Source organism: Mytilus trossulus, chromosome 9 (genome assembly GCF_036588685.1).
Source record: "Mytilus trossulus isolate FHL-02 chromosome 9, PNRI_Mtr1.1.1.hap1, whole genome shotgun sequence".
Classification (NCBI taxonomy): Eukaryota; Metazoa; Mollusca; class Bivalvia; order Mytilida; family Mytilidae; genus Mytilus; species Mytilus trossulus.
Window position 1 is genome coordinate 1,067,471 of NC_086381.1, and position 20,946 is coordinate 1,088,416.

Consider the following 20,946-nt stretch of genomic DNA (forward strand, 5'->3'; position numbering starts at 1 on the left):
CACCGGGAATTAGCCAATATATTGAGTAGCACAGATCGCTGTAACTGTCAAAGTGAAGAATTTACTACGTTTACTTTTCTACATTGGTTAGAGGTATAGGGGGAGGGTTGAGATCTCACAAACATATTTAATCTGCCGCATTTTTGCGCCTGTCCCAAGTCAGGAGCCTCTGGCCTTTGTTAATCTTGTATTTTTTTAATGTTAGTTTCTTGTGTACAATTTGAAAATTAGTATGGCGTTCATTATTACTGACCTAGTATATATTTGTTTAGGGGCCAGCTGAAGGACGCTTCCGGGTGCGGAAATTTCTCGCAAGACCTGTTGGTGACCTTCTGCTGTTGTTTTTTATATGGTCGGGTTGTTGTCTCTTTGACACATTCCCCATTTCCATTTTCAATTTTATATATGTTTGTTTTCACTGTGGTAAAATAGTTGATAGAGTGGTTGGAGGGTACTTTTTAATTATGACACTAACGAATATTATTGGATAGATATGAACTTCTTATATGAATTATCCAAGTCTTCTAAAGGATTTCTATAATCAAAACTTATTGATAAAAATTCTCCTTGAAAACTGTTCTTTTGATGTTAATTAAATTGTCATATGAAAAATAATATAGAACAATATTCCTTGGAAGAATACAAGATTTAGAAAAATAATTAAAAACTCCACCAAAGCATGAATGGTATTTGTTAAATACAATAACCTTGTTAATGTTAACGTATCACTTAAATACAATAACCTTGTTAATGTTAACGTATCACTTAAATACAATAACCTTGTTAATGTTAACGTATCACTTAAATACTTTGATATAGTAACTGGTCGGTAATCTTTCAGACGTATTGCATTCTGATAAGTACTAATCAACAAAATGATATTGTCGTTGTCAAGACTAATATTAATTTAACCAAACAATCATTTGTCAGATGACATTATCAGTTGTTTATGCTTGATTTCTTCATGTTATATATTTCACCAACATTTCAAGTTACCTCAACTCTGAGATTTCCATATAGTTTATTGTTTTCTGTTGATATAATCAGTACAAGCTAAGGTCATGTACGCACACTGCAAGACAACAAATGATTTGTCGTTGTAGGAAAGAGCATATAATGCTTCTTTGGTTTTGAAAAAGGGACGGGAGATAGCATTCCAAACTATGTGAAGAACAACTATTGTATTACTTTTTTATACCTTGAAGTGTTTCAGGTAAAAAATACAACAGATACAGGTCTGCTTAATATCTTGACTTAGAAATTGACAAAAAGGGTCGATTAAAAACAAAAGATATGATTTCTCCCAATTGGTTTTTTTTCTAACTAGAAACAATATTTCAGGGCTTGTGCGTACTAGCATTATCTCCTTGATAGAAGGTTGTTGTTCATACGGAAGCTACTAAACCAAGAGTACCAAATTGAAATCATTCCTTTGTAAATTTCAAGGAAGCCTTCACTTGTTGGTTTGCTTCATGAAATGTTCGTTTCACAGCTGATATATTTCAAATATCGTTGCTACAATACCGACCCGTTTAATTGAGTGTGACCTACTGAAAATATACTGGAATATAAGAATTCATTATTGAATATTTTGGAACAATTACTAAACATTTGCAATCATGCATTAACAACATGGTAGATTCATTACAAAGCCCATGATTAATTACTTATATAAATGAAAAGTAGAACGTTTATCATTGCTTATATAAGAACCATTAGTATGCAACACATTATAAAGTAAGCAATTATCAATTCAGGTCTTTGATGTGCAACGTTTCCCGGAACTAATCGTATGTATTTCAATTTTAAAACGAATACACAAATGTATTCTTTTCATTAAAACTATGTACAGTATTTAAAAAAAAAAGCTTTACAAGGTATTATATAATAACATGATTACTAGGATTACAAAGCAATTTAAAAACTCACAGAAAGTAAAAGCTTCATGAGATCATGTCACTGCTATTATAAAAACATGAATTCAGACATCAAAATAGAATGAAAATATAGAAAGGATTAGACTATTTACTATCAAGGTGATCTCTGAAGACTGTTAACGGTCACATAACCCGATCTAAACATTAACATGACAACTTATAAATAGCGACCTCGTTCAATTGGACTTTTCAAGATCTGTTTGATTTCATGAAATAGGTTTAATAAATTGAGTTTATCATTGTTTTACCTGTATAAGAACGAAATGTGTGGATCAAATCAGTAAACGAAAGGTTCTTACCTTTGATTCACATTCAATACTGACGCTTCTTTTCCTTTAATGAAAGTAAAATAGTGTATAGATAATTCGACTTTAGCAGCCAATATGGTTCAATTTTGTCAAACTAGGATAAGAATCACTGTGGATGAATTATTCACTTGCAAATGAATATTTCGATATATTTGAATCTGTATTCATTTGAACTTATAATTTTGTAAGCTAGCTATTGATTTCGAATAAGTTATGCGTGTTCTGTTTTATAAGGACAAGAATATCAACTGTGAAAGAGAAACAAAGGCAAATCATTTGATTTACTAATTCAATCACCGAAACAAATCATTCTTATACAAGTAAAATCGAATCATCCCTTTTATAACGCTTAACAACTTATCAAACAGACATTAAGTAGCAGTCTGGCTAAGAATCATGCAAAATGATGAAATAGTGATACACACTGTATCACAGAAATCCACAATACTTTTTGTGTTAAAAGATATTGTGAAGTTAGAGCTAAATTTGTAATATTAAACCATTGAACACAGTATATTTTTCTTGGTGCTTTATTGAATATTGGACAAATATGAACTTTCCCCACTTATTGCAGTGTAAGAATTTCACTATTTTCTCCTAAGACCGGATGTTTTAAGGAAAATGTTTATATGCAACCTAAAGAGGATAATTTTCTTTAAAACATATCAAAAAATAAAATATGTAGCCTAGTCCTGATTTTGAGTAAATTTGATTTCTTTTTTATTCAAAATGGTCTAAGGGAGATAACTCCTTCCAAGAAACATAACTTTCTCTTACATAACAACAGTTGCCTTGTGACTGAAAAACATCCAAAGGCGTTATTTTAATAGAATTAAACATAGCTATGCCATTTTCTATCTTTTTTATGAAAATACAGAGTGGTTCCTATTTAATTAAAACGAATAAATAGTATAAAGACTATATTTTCTTAATTCACCCCTGAACTGCAATGTTTACAATTACTCATTTCCTGTTTGCAAAGATTTTGCATCTGCTGTGTTTTATTAGATATTACACAGTTTTATTCCGTTTTTACTGTTACGGGAGTCCATATCTTCTTTAAGAAGATACTGTGCATGATGTCGAAATATTTTGGAACATTTTTAGACAAAGGCGAGTCCTTTCACAACTTTTCCAGTGGCATGTCATGAACAATCAATGCCTTGTTGATGTGTATATATACCATGCTACCGAGTTCGATGCCAGTAAAGAAGCTTGAGAAGTCCTGTTGTTGAAGACCAGCTAGACAGACAATAAGACTGCAACTCATACATTGAATAGAAGCACCAAGATTACATAGACAATATCATTCATTGTCAATGTCCATGACTGCATGAGCAAGAAATGAAGCATGACATAACTTGATATAAACTTCTAAGGACATTTTTGTATGTGTGGCTTTTCACTTGACTGTCTTATGACTGTGTGGCACAGTGTCATGTTTATTGGAATAAATCAAAGAAAACAGTGTACATGGTGTATGTACCCTCTATCCACTGTGAAAAGGAAGAGCAATAACAGGAGTATCCAGGCATGACCAAAACAGAAAGATCCCTAGACCATGGAGAAATAGTAAGTAATAGTAATACTAAATAAATTTAATTTAAATGATCTTTTTTTATGGAGGATAGATTTATATTGAGATAATGAATTCAAATGATATTAGAGTGCAGTAAATTAAGTGTCTAATAATAATGATGTAACTTATTGTTACCTACAGTGAACTAAAACAAATGTTTTATACACTGTAAATCATTACCCAACCCCTCCACTTTCTATGTTTCATCTCAAAACAAGTACTAGTAACTACATGTACCTCTTAAAACTTTGTGGGAGTTGACCAGCACCATGATCACACAAAAAAACGGTAAATTGGCAAAGTGTGACTAAAATGCATGTACATGTATATGATTTACAATGATTTAGCCTGACTTTGTAAATGGGGTATAGCCTAATAATCTTATAATTGCCAAAACCTCACTCATCTCCAAACTATATTTCAGACCATACATCATGTACATGCCATAATATAATACAATAAAATGTATAGTAACAGTTACTTGCATTTATTCTAAAGAAATAGCTACAATGTAGGTATAAAATGTACATGTAATGAACTACATATTTTTCTACAGCATGGATAAGCTATAATTGATCAAATATTTTTTTAAGAAAAATATATCAGTTATCAGTTACATGAACAATAAATGTGTACATGTATGTACATTACATGTATAATCATTTCAAAGAGTCAAAGTTTTAAATCATTTTCTTGAAGGTTTTGAATATTTGGGTTACCCCTTCTGACAACAACATGCATGACATGTATTGAAATGTATCAAATGCCCCTCATCCAACTTTTCCTTTTAAAATAAATGTAAACAAACAAATAAAATAGCTACAAAGGTACTTTCTACCCCTTTTGAAAACATATTTAAATAAAGTGAGGTGTTTATTCTGTAACAGTGCTACAGGTCTGATAATATCTAATAATGTACATCATTTGTACATGGACATAAAATTCAGAACCTGTCATTCAATTAAAAAAATAAACTGCTACCCATCTAACATAACAACAAAATTGATGCTTTTTCTAAGAGTTGTGGAAAAGAAAAAAATCTGGCTAATTTAAATTACCTTTTTGTTGCAAGAGATTTACAATTGTTTGATTGAAATTTTATTAAATTTGTACCATGACCTCTCAAATGACATTTTTTTAATGACTAAATACTAAAAACCACCTCCCCATATGTCATGTATGCTATAAATTCTATTAATTGTTATGTAATAAATGTTATAATTACAAATTATTGAATTAACTGATTGAAGATCATCCTGATCTTTTAACATTGTTCAACAAAATGAAAACTTGTATCTTCTATGTTACAGTTATACATGTACTGATCATGATGTACATTTACATGTACATGTAAATTATGTTCAACATTTTATGTCTTCTTTTTTAGGTATTTCTAATTACCAGTGTTACCCACAGTCTACCAAGAAAACTAGTACTGAATAAGGTAAGTGATATTTTCTTAATAAATAAATATTAAATGGATTATAAAACTGATGGTCAATTTTTCAGCAATTCATGTGTACATGTACCTACAATGTCATGAATGTATATACAGTGCAATTGTTTCATTAAAGCATATACATTTATCTTGATATTTAAAAAAAATAACTGGTTTATACAATTGTACATCATGTACATTGTTCATGTTTGCAATGAACTTTAAAAAAGCATGTTAGGAATTTTGTAATGTAAAATATTGTACATCCACCCTTGGATTTCAAGCATCACTTGATTTTCTCAACTTTCTCTCTAAAGTTGGAAATTGTATGTATATACATGTATGTATGAGATTGAGAGCAGTTAATAAATTTCTTCTGTTTTCATTAGGTAACATCTTTGCTAACCAAGGTTTCTGATCTACTACTCTTTATATTTGATCAAGCTATATTTGTTTTCCCATTCATGATTACTTTCATATATCTTAAAGGGGAGTTACATAAATACATTATGCACTGACTTTATTCTTTTATATTAGGAAATTCTGTCTTTCATTTCAGGTTTCACACACACACAATGGTGGTTCATGTGAAAGGAAGAAGTGATTTGTTGGAGAAAGTTCTTGCTTGTCTTTATCTATATATAAATGATGTACATTTTACAGTACACAGAACATTGAGGGATTGATTGAAAGAAGCTTAAGAACACAGAACAGGAATATATTTTTATACGTGTATATACAAAGCAAATATTACAAAAAAAATATGAAGCTGAAAGTTTACTTGTCTGATATTTGAATATGATATATATATATATAAATATATAATGTTAAATGTTTAAAGATTTTTGCTCACATTGTTTTGAAATATATCAAAATATTAACTTTATAAATGAATAATAAATCTTTTGAGAAGACATATTTTCATTTCCTCTTGTTTTGAATATTAATCTTTTGTACATGACTTTTGTATATTGCAATGGGATTTTTAGAAAAGTCAATTACAATACCAGCTGTTAGCTATAGCTAATGAACTTGTCTGTTTCTTACCTCCCCAAATAAATGACCAAAGGTGCTATTGTCACCACTTGGCATTTGCTGTTATTTCAATATAAAAAAGAAGATGTGGTATGCTTGCCAATGAGACAACTATCCACAAAAGACCAAAATGACACAAACATGTGACTAACGGAAACTTCGTAACATGAGGCATCCATATACAAAGAATGAAGCATCCAGGTCTCCCACCTTCTAAAATATAAAGCTTTTAAGAAGTGAGCTAACACCGCCGCCACCCCTGTAGCCGCTGGATCACTATCCCTATGTCGAGCTTTCTGCGACAAAAGTCGCAGGCTCGACAAAAAATGAATGAAAAACAAATATATATGTAACACATAAACAAACGACAACCACTGATTTACAGGCTCCTGATTTGGGACAGGCACATACATAAATAATGTGGCGGGGTTAAACATGTTAGCGGGTTCCCAACCCTCCCCCTAACCTGGGTCAGTGGTATAACAGTACAACATAAGAACGAACTATAAAAATCAGTTGAAAAAGGCGTAACTCATCAGAAAGACATAACTACAAGTAGACGTGGTCGGGTACTTATACATCCAGACACAAAAAGACACAATGAATAGATCTGAGAGTACTTGCAGTTATATGACAGCTTGTTCAAAGCCACTAACAACTAATAAAAAATCAAGTCTATATGAAAGAAAGGAGATGTGGGTTGTTATGTATAAGTCAACGAAACAGAAAACAAACAACACAAGCACATCTATTATGAAACAACAAAACCAATTGAGAAAGGCAATGGTTTGAATAGATTAGTGGTACATGTATTTGGTTTAATACAAAAAAATGTGGCTCCCTTTTAACAATGTTTATATTCCCAACAACCTTAATACTGATAACTCATCAGTTTTACAAGGTATCAAGAACACGAAGAAGGTATGTAGAAAAGAAAACGAGATAATCCTAACAACTGAAGTATACACTAGGGAGACAGCAACTCAACAACACAAATATATCAGTCAGTACACTTACAGTACACATCCAACATCCAATGAATCAAGTGTACAGACGTCTTAAACAGTCTGGGAAAAACACAAGCTTGTGCAATGCTAAAATATAGGTATCGACATTGTTTTGAAGTTTCAGATCTAACAATAAGTAAAGTTTTATTTAGCTTTCTGTGTCAAATATTAAGCTACATTGTAATCTGACCCAAACAGCATGAATAAACTTCAGTCTAAACATCAAAATTCACCTCATGTTTTGTGCATTTTTCAAAAATCACACCCATGGCAAGATGCTCTAAATGTTGTCCATACGTTTGTAAATCCGTCTTCTGTTAGTCTTCCTTATGACCATGATTACTCTAATAATAATTTCCTCGCTACTTAACAGAATTGTATATTTGGTCAGTATCTTAAGTGTTATGAGTTGAAATATATGTTATGAAAAAAAAAGAAGATGTCATTGTGGTATGAGACACCTCACCTCTAGAGACCAAAGGTATTAGAAGGTGTATAATTTTAAGATTTGTCGGGTACTTACTTACATCCATTTCCAGCTGGTACAAGACAGAATATGTGAAAATTTTAAAGTAGCAGCAAATATTAGTACTAAAAAATGTTTGCTAGGAGTCAGAAAAATACATTGGTCTAGGTACTTTTCTTCTTGTGGAGTCTTACAACTTGTCAGCCTGCACATATTGCAGTTTAAAGAAAGACTAAATGTCGTTTTTTTATCATTCATATTTCATTAAAATTAATTGTCAGAAACACGCATGAAATATTTGCCACTTTATGTTCTAAAAAGTAACAATCAGAAACAGATAATCGTGCTGTGTTGGGTAGATGGCGTATACCATGGAAAATAAATATGTGTATGCCCCCGCAACTGGACGTTGGTGGGGGGGCACATTATGTTTGTCCCTTTATGGGTACATAGTAATTCAGCTTAACTCCTCCTAAAGTTTGAAATCTAGAAAGGTTTCACTTTGCTATCTGTTTGTACATATATTGAAGATGTGAATGTCGTCAGGGTTTGTTTTTTTATTCTTTTGGGAGATGCCAGCGGGAGTTTAACTTTTGTCATTTTTAGGGTATAAGGGGTTAAATGTTAAATTTATGTTTAGAGTAACACTTTTGCATCTGTGGGGGCATCTATTAAGTCTCCCAGACACAATAATATCTCAAAGAAAGTCATAAATTGACTATTCTATAATACAGTTACCGCTTACTGGTATGCAACATATATTCCGCTTTCTGAATTAGACCCCCCTTTTTTGGGGGGCGGGGGATTTAGGATCTGCCCCTTCTCTTTTTACATGATACAGATATCATTCAAAGAGAATGTTGGGTCAAACCTAGCTATATAGCAAGCATAAGCTAACCTGCCACTTGTATGACAATTGGTTATCTTTCCATTTTGTATTAAAAACAATGATACTTCTGACACGTCCAAGTACTGACGAATTAAAGTTATTTCAGGGAAGTCCCCCCCCCCCCCTTTGGCAATTGATTCTTAAGATGTAAAGACATGCTCTTTTTCAATTTATCTATTTAGAAAAGGTTGTTTTAAATAAGTGTAGCCACATAAATTTGTACCATTTTACTAAGTTAAGTGTCTTCATGAACCTGAAAATCAACTTCTGAAAAAAACGGATCGTATTTACCTTAAAACGTCCATATTCACAAAAATTATATATGCTTTTGCTTCAGAATTCAACAGACTATCTTTTAAAATGGTTTAAAAACATTATTCACATTAAACTAGCAGTAAAAAGGAAATAAGGTTATCTACAGAAAGCGTATTTATATAATTTTTGAGAAAAAAGTGCATAAATATTGTAAAAAACGTGACGACATGATCAACATTTTTATGAAAATTCTTTACTAGGCTACATATTTTTATTTTTGATATGTTTTAGACAAGAGTCAACTGAAATAGAATGATCAAACAAATCAATTCTATCACCAGGGTCTAGGGAGATAATAGAGTTTGAAAATTTCGAATTTTTGACAATTTTCCAACTTGAAAATATTTGTTAATTTGGTTGTCATGGTAACCAAGTTTCCCTTCTTGCATCCATCTTTTCAAATGTTTCCTATTTAAGTTGAACATTATAGATTGAAGGATCTGGTATATACTTGTTTTACAGTTCATCAGTATTGCACTTTTTCGAATTAGAAAAAATATACAAATTTTGGGTATTTAAGGCCATTAAACACCTTGTTGCTAGGAACAGCCGTTTCCATAGCAACAGGTTGATTTTTTGTCATTTATTTTATTTTTGCCTCAAGTTAAATCAATTAAACTATAGCAGATGGATATCCTTCACTATGGATGTATCACCCTTTGCATGATTCTTAGCTGGACTGCTACTTAAAAAACAAACTGCACGATGTCGTTATCTATTTATCATTATCATCATTATGTTGATATCGTATTATGTGATCGTCGGTGCTGTTTCGAAGGTAATCTCAATAGGTAATTAGATGGCGTCTAGACTAAAATACACACGAAATTCGTATATATATATTAGAATATGAATTATTTACTGTTTATTTATATACAACGACACAACATTAATAATAATGGTATAACCCTTAACATCTAATCATATAGACATTAAAAGAAATTACACGAAGTCGTTATCTATCTATCATTATGTTGATATCGTATTATGTGATCGTCGTTGGTGTTTCGAAGGTAATCTCAATAGGTAATTAGATGGCGTCTAGACTAAAATACACACGAAATTCTAATATATATAAATTAGTAAATGCATTATTTACCGCCTTTATTAATTATATCAAATTTTGTACGATTATTTACGTTTGAAGTTGGATTCATAACAAACTGGACATATATATATTACAGTTAATTGCTATTAATAAGTATTGCAATATGCATTTTGTTTAAATGAATTATCAGTATTTAGTTCTAATACAATCTTAAATCAATCCTAATTCTATCTCACTTTTGAATGATAGTTTTTTCATATGTGACGTCATGCTGTTTCTAAATTTCATAAATTCAAATGTGGCATAACGTTTGTGCCTTTTCGCCATCGTATACGACGATTTAATTACGTTGACGCCTGGACTGATTCGGGTGTGTCTTTTCTGTGATAAACTTTGCATTATGTATTCGGGTTTAGTTTTTCGTAATTAGTTAATACTTCAGTCTCATTATGTATATCTCTTTCATATTCATTTGTTAAAATTTACTGTTTGCAATAGCATGAATTGTTCTATATAATAAGGATGTTCTTATCCCGTGCATAAAACAATGCCGTATTTGGCAAAACCTTTTCAACTTTTGATCTACAGTGCTGTACAACTTTGTACCTTTTTCACTTTCGATCTTTTATATCTGGGCGTTATGTATTCGGGTTTAGTTTTCTCTAATTAGTTAATACTTCAGTTTCTTTATGTATATCTCTTTCATATTTATTTGATAGAATTTACTGTTTGCAATAGCATGAATTGTTCTATATAATAAGAATGTTCTTATCCCGGGCATAAAAACAATGCCGTATTTTGCGAAACCTTTTCAACTTTTGATCTTCAGTGCTGTACAACTTTGTACTTTTTTCTCTTTCGATCTTTTATATCTGGGCGTCACTGGTGAGTCTTGTGTGGACAACGTTTTTGGCGTATTGAATTTTAAACCTGATGCTTTTTGTTATCTATTAATCATATTTTTCTTTGTCTAATTTGTTCTCCTATTTTTTTGTATTGTAGTCCTCTTATATTATGTTGTCATTTCAATGTTATATTCAACTTTGCCATTAAAGTGCGAGGTTTGGCATGCCATTAAACCAGGTTCAACCCACCACTTTTATTCCCCCTTTAAAAGTGTCCTGTACCAAGACAGGAAGATGGCCATTGTTATATTATTGTTCCTTTCTTTGTGTGTTGTATTTTAACGTTGAGCCGTTTGCATTTTCTCTTATTTTTGAGATATTGAGATAAGACGTGGCACGGTATTTGTCTATTCCAAATTCATGAATTTGGTTTTCATGTTATATTTGTTATTCTCGTGGTGTTTTGTCTGATGCTTGGTCCGTTTCTGTGTGTTGCGTTTCGGTGTTGTGTCGTTGTTCTCCTCTTATATTTAATGCGTTTCCCTCGGTTTTAGTTTGTTACCCCGATTTTGTTTTTTGTCCATGGATTTATGAATTTTGAACAGCGGTATACTACTGTTGCCTTTATTTAAGACATATCATAATTTGGATTTGTGTTTAAGTATGTTATAAATCAAATATAATAATTTGAGCCACGTTGGTGACCTGAATTTGAAAAGTAGTGTCCCTTTGGGGCAAAACAAAATATTCGAATTTTGTATATATCGTAGCTAATGTTCGTTTAAAAATCAATTAAACAAAAAACCTAACCAAAACAAACAAATAAAAACTATCCCAAAACTACAAACCAAGAAATAAACGACTAGAAAAGATCTAGAAACAACAAATCATTATTTAGTGTGACAAGAATCTTTGCTTAAGGTATTGCATTTGAGCTGTCAAAACATTTTAGTATGAACATATACGGTATATTACTGTATATTTCTATAAAAGTGGGTCAAGTTTTATGATATTTACAAAACAGCCATAACCAAAATACTGACTACACATCAAATTGTTGAATGCTCTCAAAAAAGAGATTATTATTTCCTGATATTTACTCTTTTTGTGTAATTCATTCTACTGAATTTTGTTAGTTTGTCATTATCTTATTATGTTTCACTGTCTAACTTATTGAATATTGAACTTATCGATACAAAGAAATCGATGTATACATTTAACATGCTTAAGCATCATGTTACGCTGTATTTAAGTATTGGTCTAAGAGTAAAAAAAAAGCTAAATCACAAAAGTACTGAACTCCGAGGAACATTCAAAACGGAAAATCTCTGATCAAATGTTAAGATCAAATGACAAAACACACCAAACGAATGGACAATAACTGTCATATTCCAGACTTGGTACAGACATTTATATACTCTAAAAATCTATCTGAAATCAGATTGAGGTCAATGGACAATGACTAATCAAATATAACTATGATATAAAACAAGACGTTGCACATGTGATATGATTACAAATGAGACAACCATCAACTTGAGCCGACATTGACGTAGATGCAAGCAAGTTGAATTTGTAAGCCACGAAAAAACATTTACTGATTGTAACGTGTTTTTTTTTTATTTATCACACACATCAGTGGGTTTTATCATCATAGTAAAATCAGATAACTTGTTTTCATTAACCGTTATAAAGTAACTCCTTGCAATCTATGTTTATCGCCTTCAATCAGATTGTACTTGTTAAATGTCAAATCAATAATTATAATCAGCTGGTACCCCGTTTTTATGTTTATACAGGTGCCTCGGTTGACTTCAGATTCGGTTTACCATAGCTCCAGGCTTCGGGCTCCGAGCTCCAGGTTTTGGGCTTCGGGCTCCGGGCTTCGGGCTTCTGTAATCGAGTTTCTGTAAATGATTTCTTTGTTTAGAGTCATTTAACCATATTATAACCGGGTTACTAGAGTAGAATAGAAGAGAGAACTTTATGTAGAGAAATATATACGAGGATATACGAGATACTATTTTGTGAACGAGAGGAGTGTAGTTCAGAGATTTACGATTATGCCACCGTATTGTTGAGCCAACATTTTAGATGTTGTAAGCTTATATTACTGGGACATGTACTTTTGGATTTCGAATAATGCAGTATTGCACTTTTAATCGACTTTGTGTGTATGTTGACTTGCAAGACTTCGTTCAGACTATACCAGGATCCATTTATCTTTTTATGTTAACTGGATTCTCTTTATCACGCTACCAGCAGATTTAAAGGTAACCCTGTTAAAGAGTTAACTTATAATTTGTCGTCCGTGAACGAGTAAAACTTATAATCCAACAACACAGCACTTATACACTAACATATACTTTAGTTAAAAGTTGCATCAAGCCATCTTTAGTTTTCGTCACAAAATATTTACCAACCTGTTTTACACTCTGTATACTTATGTAGATATAGGAAGATGTGGTGTGAGTGCCAATGAGACAACTTATGGTACATTTGACGAGAAATTATCATTAGTAGTGAAGATGTCTATGTTGACATGACTCATTATTGTTATGATCATAAAAATAATAAATTGACTATCAACAAACTCAATAAAGTACTAGCATGTTCTGCTCTTCAACCTTTTAAGTTGTTTGATTGATGAAACTTTCATGATTGGAGCTGAACTAGTTAGTCTTTTGTAAAAGAAACGCGCGTTTGTTTATCAATGTATTTATCCTGATATCTATGTATCCAGACCGATTTCACAATTAATAGATAACAGACATGGATAAATACCAAACCATTGGCAATCTTACATGTACAACATCTTCGTTAGGTATCTTTGACTACTTCATCACAGCATCTTAAATATCTATATACATGTATATATGTTTATATCTAATATTGTAGGTAAATTCTCTGAACAAATCGAATAACAAAATTGATTTGTTACATACAGTAATAGTGTAACGTTAAGCACTGCTTATACAAGATCAATTAGTATGAAGTTACACAAACAATTACAAAGTAAGTCATCATCTTACTAGGCCTTTGATGAGCAACGCTCCCCGGAACTAATCGTTTTCATTTTCATTTCAAAACGAATACAAAAATGTATTCCTTTTCGCAAGGAAATACACAATATTTTAATCAAACATTTACAGGGTATCGTGAAATCACTTTGAGGAATACAGTGTAATTACCGGGTAAATATTTTAGAATTGGAAACAAATGCTTCCTCATATTATAGCTAACATCATACTATTATTCTCGGCATTCAAATATAAAAAATAGGTCAAGCAAAGTAGAGGCGAAAGAAACCAGAGGGACGTTGAAACATACAAGTCGAAATTACAATGATAATAAAAAGAATAAGGCACCAAAAAAACAAAATAGAACAGAACACAGAAAATAAAAGATTGAGTTACACGAAAGCCACAAAAAAAAACCAGCTTGGTTGATTTCAAGTCCCCAGGAAGGTTCAGCAGATCTTGAATATAATATTGCATCCGCCGTGTTGCTAATGAGAGTATAAAAGATATGTCTAATTTCGTTTGCCACATTTGGAAAAAAAAGGTACGACAATAGAAACATATCCATCGTCATCTGTGAAACATGCATACTGTAACGGTCCACGAACGGGTGATGATTTCTGTAAAATTTACGAAGAGGGGGTATATAAAGGGAGGAATATACAAATTGTATATACACTGAAATAACTATAATAGTTTTGTTTATCATCAAGAAGAATTTAATTTGATTTGATAGCCATGGTATTTCAAAACAATTTTTATTGGAAATAACCTCAACTACAACAAAACACAATATAAACAATTGAAAAGACAACACAGCGCTTTTCTAGATTTACCTTATATACCGAATATTCGAAAGCCAATAATCTTATAAGACAAAAACAAGGGGAGCTTAGATTATTGAAATCATCCTACAACAAACGAAAACAACCAAATCTACAACCAAATACATTCAAGACTTACCTAACAAAAATGTCAAACAACCAATAACAATATACATGAAAAACATCCCAGCTTAAAACAAATAAAAACAATATTACAACACCTTGAGATGATCAACATGTTTTAACGTTGTTTTGTGTCAGTTTTATTTGAATGAAGATAACAATATTGTTTTTTTAAACTCCGTCGCCAGTAAACTTAATTTGCAGCCATCAAATCCCCAAATGATGCCGTCGGTCCTTAAAATACAATACAGTTGTCTCATAATGGTATGTACCACATCTTTGACACATGTAATAGTAATCGTGTTCTAATCTTGTATTGTTTTTCCAAAGTGACGCATTTGCAAAGTACCAATCTGATGTGAAATAATAATATATGATATGATCGCCAATAGGACAGCATTCAAAAAATGACACATCATCGCATCTTTTAACAATCTGATGTGAAATAATAAGATATATGATATAATCGACAATGATGAAATGACATAATATATAGTAAGCTTTAAAAAGTTGTGGTACGTCAAAACTGAAGACAAGTCAACAGATTTCCATCTAAGGTATAAAACGTTCATATTAGTGTTGATTATACTCCGGGCGTAACGGTTTTGATGTTTAAAGTGGTACAGCCAAATTCATGCAATATATTGATTGTTGTTAATTACTCTCTGTGCATAATTGTTTTTTGTTGATATGTGTTGTAGTTTGTTTTAGGCCGTTTGTCGTTTTCAATGTATTTCACATCTTGTGCCTTTGATAACTACTTGTCATTCGAGAATCTTTAATAGCTTAATATATATATTATTGTTATTGTTTAAGCCCGTACGATGGCCGGTGATTCATCTTTACCCTTTGGTCATTAATGATGGTTGTTTGTCTCATAAACCATTGTGCTTTATCTTTATATGTATATCGTATCAAGCTCCTGATATAATTGTCTGTAGGATATATATATCTTTCTTTTCTACTGTCATGGAAGAGATGTTCATTTATAATTCCAAACGGAAGCAATATCATGGAATGCTATTATAACTAACAAAAACGCAATCTTTGTTCCTTATGGAATTAAGGGAAATGAAATTCATTTCGAAAGGAAGATACATTTCAACAATGTTCACAACAAGATGTGCAGAGAAACATGGATTAAGTGAAACAAAAAATAATAAATTTGACACGAAAAAGCAGCAATTGTTTTTTTAAACTGTCTTATATCAACACCTATCTTATATTAATTCAGACTGTTCCACCTTATCTTTATTGAAAGTTTGACAGTGAAAATAATATTAGCTAAATAAAAATTGGGTAACAATGATGAAACATAGGAAATTCATCAGAATTGGGTACTTGCAAATTGATCATATAAAAAAAAATTATACACCCAAAAATATTGTGAAGAATTTTTTTTTAAACCAGAAATATATCAAAGGATTTTTTCTGTGATGTATTGCAAGAATGAACATGGTCTTCAAGTTGTATAACTTATTATCAAAGTCATTTCTCTCTGTTCATCTTTGAGGGCATACGATACAGTTACAGGGGAGGTAATGACGTTGCTAACGTAAAATGTTATCTTCGCGACGTCAAAAGTAAAATCACAAAAATACTGAACTCAGAGGAAAATCAATTTGGAAAGTCCATAATCACATGGCAAAATCAAAAAACAAAACGCATCAAAAACGAATGGACAAGAACTGTCATATTCCTGACTTGGTACAGGCATTTTCAAATGTAGAAAGTGGTGGATTAAACCTGGTTCTATAGCGCTAACCCTCTCACTTTAATAACAGTCTCATCAAATTCCGTTACATTTACATGATGCGTTAAATAAACAGTCACAATCAATAAAATAGTCAAAATATGGGAACATCAGTCATCATCATATAACAATTTAACAGGACACAACAACATCTACTATCTACGAACACATGGATTGATTTGAGTGTCTGACGTCAGAAAAATTATATACGTCACATAAATTTGTCGTTCAATGTGCATAAAATAGTTATCCAAAGTACCTGGATTATAAACAATTTTAAATTTTACATAGGCAATGAGCGCAGACAGGGTTAAAAAATCAAAAGTATGTAAGAATAAATTACAGAAATCAAACTAGTCCAAAAGTTATACATAGAATTATGAGAATCCAAAACTTTTAAAAGGAACAATTTAACAGGACACAAAAACCTATCCACGAACACATGGATCTACTTGAGTGTCCGACGTCAGAAAAATTATATACGTCACATAAATTTGTCGTTCAATGTGCATACAAACAATTTTAAAATTTACATAGGCAATGTACGCATACAGGGTTAAAAAATCAAAAGTATGTAAGAATAAATTACAGAAATAGACCGAGATTCAAACTAGTCCAAAAATTATACATAGAATATATGAGAATCCAAAACTTTTTAAAGGGAACAATTTAACAGGACACAATAACATCTACTGTCTAAGAACACATGGATTGATTTGAGTGTCTGACGTTAGAAAAATTATATACGTCACATAAATTTGATGTTCAATGTGCATACAAACAATTTTAAAATTTTTTCATAGGCAATGTACGCATACAGAGTAAAAAAATCAAAAGTAAGTAAGAATAAATTACAGAAATAGACCGAGATTCAAACTAGTTCAAAAGTTATACATAGAATTTATGAGAATCCAAAAAATGTCAATTCCACTACGCCATTGATTGATTTTGACGTTTGTGGTTCAACGTATAAAGTAATTCATAATAGAAATATATCATAATGACATATTATAGACAAATATCATACTGACGGGATCTTTTAAAGTACAGAGTCACGTTATAAGCACAAAAGAAATACAAAGAGTCACATATACAAAACAAATCACCAAAAAATGAAAGCCAATACAAACACATTGACGAGATGTATAAGTACCGAGCCATCAAACTGTGACATATCGGGAAAAGATGCAATTTTTCGACTGTTTTTTTATCATTCAAACTGATCTAATTTTGATAAACATGCAGCGAATAGAAATTTCTCAAAAATTACAGAAACAATTTGTGTTTATCTTTCATAACAAAAAAGTTATGTCTTTCTTTCGAAAAAGAAATTACGGCCATACATATGAATTTTGAGCAAATTTACAAAGTTTCGACCTCATTCTACTCAAAAAGTAGCACATCTTGATAAAAAAAAACAGTATATTTTTTTTACATATTTGATTTAATCAGGTAAAAAATAGCCTATATTTTCACGAACTTGTAAATACAGGATCAAAACACGTTACTTAAAATAAAACCATTATCATACTGAAACAGATTACTTGACCACAAACAGTTGTCTTTGTTTTTGATTGAGCTGCATACATTTTGGGAAAACAGTTTTTGTAATTCATTGGTTTAATTTGATTATCTTATTAACTAATAATGTAATTGATATCATATAATTGTTAGATCTGTTTGGCCTTTTTAAATTTTTTTGGTTCGAGCGTCAGTGATAAGTCTTTTGTAGACGAACGCGCGTCTGGCGTAAATATGAAACTTCAATCCTGGTATCTATAATGAGATTTTTTGCACCATTTTAAAGCAAGCATTTTGGACAATAATAAAACTTTTAAGTTAACACTTTAACCACAGTTTGAATATAATTACATTAAAATAAATATCTTGCAGTTTATAGACACAATATACCTTTTCCTTAAATGGAATCGTTTTCTAACAGTATTGTTTAAAATAAAGCAAAAGAATATACATATATGAGCCTTTCATTATAAACAATACGATATAGTAAAATCTTATTGATTTTTCCGCCATGTCTTTGTTTAAATGGCATTTGACAAAATGATTTAAAGAATCTACCTTTAAATTCTAATAAAAACATCTTTGGTATGAATAAAGTCATATCGTGTCCACTACTTTAGTTACAATTTCGCAATACATTTTATTGCATGTGAGAAAATTAACTTCAGCACAAGTAAGCCGATCATTTTTTCAATCCGTTATTCGTGTTTACAAGGTTTAGTAACCAGGTCATCTCAAATGTTTAAAATAGTCCAGACAGTCCAAAAATTGAAAATATATGTTTATGACTCCCAAAAAAAATCTGGTATAATTTTCTATAAACCGCCAAGGCAAGTGAACATTTGTTTGTTTTTTAGGAATGAAATCAAATTTTACGTACATTGTTTTGGTGGTATTACATATTAATAACAGTTCTTTTGGAACACTGATACATGTGGTTTGACTCTATTCGTTAATAATCCTGTTATGATTTTAAATATCTATAAATACTTGAATTGGATAGGCAATTTAAAAAAAAATTCTTGGTTTATATTTCGATAAATAAAATTGAGAATGTAAATGGGGAATGTGTCAAAGAGACAACAGCAGAAAGTCACCAACAGGTCTTCAATTTGTCATGTTTTCAAAACTACTTTCGTAACCTTTACTGTGATCTATTCCAAGACATGCAGACATTTCACGATTTTCAGCCAATTGAGATTTATAAACAAATACAACTAGTTGGTACTATTCTAATAAAACAACAAAAAATTAATGTATCAAAGGTTTGAAAATGTATAAGATTAAATTCATAACTTCAAAGAGATTTCTTGAATGATTTAGCAAATTTACAACATGGCAAAACACGACGTCATACGAATAAAAACTTGCAAGGGAAAGTTTTGAGCGTTACTAGTACGCTTAACATTCGGATAACATTGATAATATCTTACTAAAATAAAGTATTTAACCCCGCCACGTTATTTATGTATGTGCCTGTCCCAAGTCAGGAGCCTGTAATTCAGTGGTTTGTCTTACATATTTGTTTTTCGTTCATATTTTTACATAAATAAGGCCGTTAGTTTTCTCGTTTTGCATTGTCTTATCGGGGCCTTTTATATCTGACTATGCGGTATTGGTTTTGCTCATTGTTATAGCCCGTACGGTGAACTATAGTTGTTTATGTCTCTGTCATTTTGGTCTTTTGTGGATAGTTGTCTCATTGACAATCTTCTTTTTTATATGTAGGTAGGTTTAACAGAAATACATAGTGGACTTAGAGGATACTTAATAATCCCCACCACAAAAAAAAACACAGTTACAGAAAGCTAGTTCGAAGAGACTTATAACTAATAAAAAATAAATCATGTATCCGATAATTTTATTGTTATAGTATAAACTATGACATTGGTTTTGCTGCTATTGACATTATGTCATTCCAGGACTGTTTATGGCTTACTATAATGTATGAGTTTTCTGATGATTAAAAGCCATCAATTACATGTAACACATCTAGCCTTTGATACAATTGTTTCTGTGAGAGATATAAGGTTTGTGCGGTTAATAATATTAGTTCCAAACGGAAGAAATGTTCTTGAATGTTTTACCTCGTTAATAAATAGCAAACATATGTGTTCCTAACATTGATTATAAGATATGTATTATACAAGGAACATATATAGTGGCATTGTGTATAACAAAATTTAAGAGGAATATAATTTACATACACAGGTTTTGTTTAAGAAAGCAGATTTATTTTGAATATTTATTGCATTACATAGAAATTTCATACTATTTCATTATATTGATTTGCCAGAGCCTTCCAATAAGTATGTTTTATATCAATACGAAAACATAAGATATTGCTTTTTAAATTTCGTGGTTGAAACATAGAAATATAACTAAAAGCATGTGAGCTTTCTTTTTTGAAATTTCATATAGCTGTGGTTGAAACGTTGAACACACTAACATTTGTAGTACGACACACTTGCTGTTAACTATTCTAAACTCAATAAATTTACATAAAGACGCGCTCATTTTTTATGTGAGGAATGTCTCCTGAGAAATTTACAGATCTGTAAAGTCTTGTCGCTAAATCACAAACTATAGAGTATTAAAGCGAATAGACTGACAAATGATAGATTAGATAAAACGCTTGTGTCATTTGTTGACGTCACAAACATTAGTATTGTTTCTTAACAGAAACTAATACCAGTGTTGTAGTTTAGTAATAGCATGAACCAACACGATCTATGAGGTTTATTGCACATAATTTATTTTATATTGGAATCACTGTTCTCGTATCCTCATAAATATGTTGATTAGAACAAAATTAAAAGCTTTCAAAATCGTTTGACA

The 20,946-nt window shown here is 31.1% G+C and overlaps 1 long non-coding RNA gene across 1 annotated transcript; it reads left to right on the forward strand.

Annotated features, from left to right (window-relative positions):
- The first annotated feature begins 2,722 nt into the window (after positions 1-2,722).
- LOC134684266 (uncharacterized) lies at positions 2,723-6,025 on the forward strand. The gene is made up of 3 exons (XR_010101227.1): positions 2,723-3,817; positions 5,212-5,268; positions 5,822-6,025. It is a non-coding gene; the product is annotated as an uncharacterized LOC134684266 (long non-coding RNA).
- The last annotated feature ends 14,921 nt before the right edge of the window (positions 6,026-20,946 follow it).